The 2,702-nt window shown below is 38.1% G+C and overlaps 1 pseudogene; it reads left to right on the top strand.

Annotated features, from left to right (window-relative positions):
- The first annotated feature begins 239 nt into the window (after window positions 1–239).
- LOC129884099 (FT-interacting protein 4-like) lies at window positions 240–2,272 on the top strand (annotated as a pseudogene).
- The last annotated feature ends 430 nt before the right edge of the window (window positions 2,273–2,702 follow it).

The raw sequence follows: 2,702 nt of genomic DNA, 5'->3' as shown, positions 1-2,702 counted from the left end.
GCACATTAAGTCTTTTGGAAATAGTATTGAGCACCGATTTGGGTAAAAATAAATAACAATCCAAAACTCATAAACGACGTAGCCAGCGTAGGATAGAGGCTCGCTTAAGAATATGCGATTCCTCCGGAGTGAAGTTGTTGGGGGCATTTAATTGAATTCAAGACAAGTTATTACAAATACAAGAGCGAGGCTCTGCCTCTATAGTCCCAAAAAGAGTACTTTTATTAATTGTGGATCCAATGAAGTTGATCATTCGTTACTCTGGTAAGGTATTGGACGGCTACGACAATGATAGTGCAAAGCGTTGTATCATCACTAACTCATAATTAATGGTTGTCGGATAGAGAAACTCTCTAAAATTGAATGGTACTGGCTGGAGAATAGAAAAGGGTAAAAGGTAAAAGGTGAAAGGAGAGTTGATGTTGGTTCTTTGGATAGGGACACAAGCTGATAAGGCATTTCAAGAAGCTTTACATCTAGATGCCACAAAAGTGAATGGTGATGGTGTTGCAAATATGAAAACCAGGGTTTATTTATCACCTTGGCTCTGGTATCTCAAAGTTAATGTGATAGAAGCTCAAGAATTGCAGATAGGCAACAAAAATAGGCAGTAGCCCTATTTACGCGAGGATTACACTAGGAAATATGGTTTTAAAGACTAAGAATTCTTTGAGTAAGAATGTTTGCCCATCATGGAATGAAGATTTGATGTTTGTAGTTGCAAAACCTTTTGATGATCAATTGGTTTTGAGTGTGGAAGATAAGGTGGCACCAAATAAGGATGAATTGTTGGAGAAGTGTGTCATCCCTTTACAAGATGTAGAAAAAAAAGAGTTGATTTTACCACTCCAATTAGTAAGTGGTATGGTCTTGAGAAGAAGGTTGTGTCTGAGAGTGGCAACAACAATATTTCCAAACAAAACAGCAAGGTTCATTTGAGGCTATCTTTTGATGGTGGATATTATGTTCTTGATGAATTAACACATTATAGTAGTGATCTCAAGGCAACTTCCAAAGAGTTGTGGAAACCAAGCATTGGGGATTTAGAACTTGGAAGTTTGAATGCTCAAGGTTTATCCCCAATGAAGAACAGAGAAGGCCGCGGAATAAAAGATCCTTATTGTGAGGCGAAATATGGTCAGAGATGGATTAGGAGAAAAACAATTATCAACAGTTTCAATTCCAATTAGAATGAACAGTACACTTAGGAAGTGTTTGATCCTTGCACCGTGATCACGATAAGAGTGTTTGATAATTGTCATTTGCAAGGTAAAGATAAAAACGACAAGGCCAAGGATTCAAAAATTGGGTAGGTTAGGATTAGACTCTCCACACTCGAGACTAATAGAGTTTACACTCATTCATATCCTCTCATAGTGCTGACACCAGCAGAGGTGAAGAAGATGGGTGAAATTCAACTGGCTATGAGATTTTCTTCTTCATCTTTATTCAATATGTTGGTTGTGTACTCTCAACCCCTATTACCAGCTCTTTATTACCTTCACCCACTGACTTATTAACATCCATAATCTAAGATACCAGGCTATACAAATTATTGGCACGAGGCTAAGTCGCAGAACCACCATTGAGAAGAGAGATGGTGGAGTACATGCTTGATTTAGGCTCAAATATGTGGAGCATAAGAAGATGCAAATCCAACTATTCTAGAATGGGTGGGATCCTAACAGGCCTAATTGCAATTTACAAATGGTTCTATTGGATTTGCACATGGAAGAACCCATGCGCGACAGTGCTAGTGCACGCCATATTCTTCTTACTTGTATGCTTCCCGAGGCTGATATTAAGCAGCATGTTCATTGTTGTTTTCTTGGTCGGTACATAAAACTACAGAATGAGGCTAAGAAAGCCACCACATATGGAAATCAAGTTGTCACGAGCTGAAAGAGTACCTTTGGATGAATTGGATGAAGAGTTTGACACTTTCCCAACGTCTCGAAACGTTGATGCTGTGAAAATGAGGTGTGACTGATTAAGGAGCATTGGATCAAGAATGTAAGCTGTGGCAGGGGATTTAGCCAATCAAGGGGAAAAGTTCTATAACTTGTTAAGTTGGAGAGATCCAAGAGCTACTACTCTTTTTCTTATCTTCTGTTTGGTTGCATCAGTAGTGCTATATTTCACTCCTTTTACAGTTTTGGTGAGCGTTATGGGATTCTATACAATGAGGCACCCAAGATTCAGAGAGAAGCTCCCTTCTGTACCCTTAAGTTTTTTCAGGAGGTTGCTTGCAAAAACAGACAGTTTGTTGTGAGGATTTGAATTTGTGGCCATGCTGAATTTGGCGCTGGATAAGGCTACGTACAATAAAAGCTCGTAGTTTGGCCCTTTCGCTAACCCGTGGAAGCTTTAGTGCACCAGGATGAATTTGGAGTTGGACTTTGAAAGCTACTTCCCTTTCATTAATTAGTTTATTTTTGTTGTTTATGTTAAATTATGGGAGTACTTACATTTTGTTCATTAGTTTAGCGATGATCTTCTCTTTACAATAATTTTTTCTATTGTGAATGATACTCATTCATTTCGAAAGAGAATGGCTTGTTTGAAATAATCTCTCTCAAAATTAAACTAATATGAAGTTTCATGCATTTTGTCTAATATGGTGGGATATTTGTTTCTTTTTCTACATTGAAAGTACTTATAGAACAATAGGGACATGCTGGGAGAGCATAGAATTGCTATAG

Source organism: Solanum dulcamara, chromosome 4 (assembly GCF_947179165.1).
Source record: "Solanum dulcamara chromosome 4, daSolDulc1.2, whole genome shotgun sequence".
NCBI lineage: Eukaryota > Viridiplantae > Streptophyta > Magnoliopsida > Solanales > Solanaceae > Solanum > Solanum dulcamara.
The sequence above is the reverse complement of the archived record's forward strand: the minus strand, read 5'-3'. Positions and strand labels throughout refer to the sequence as shown.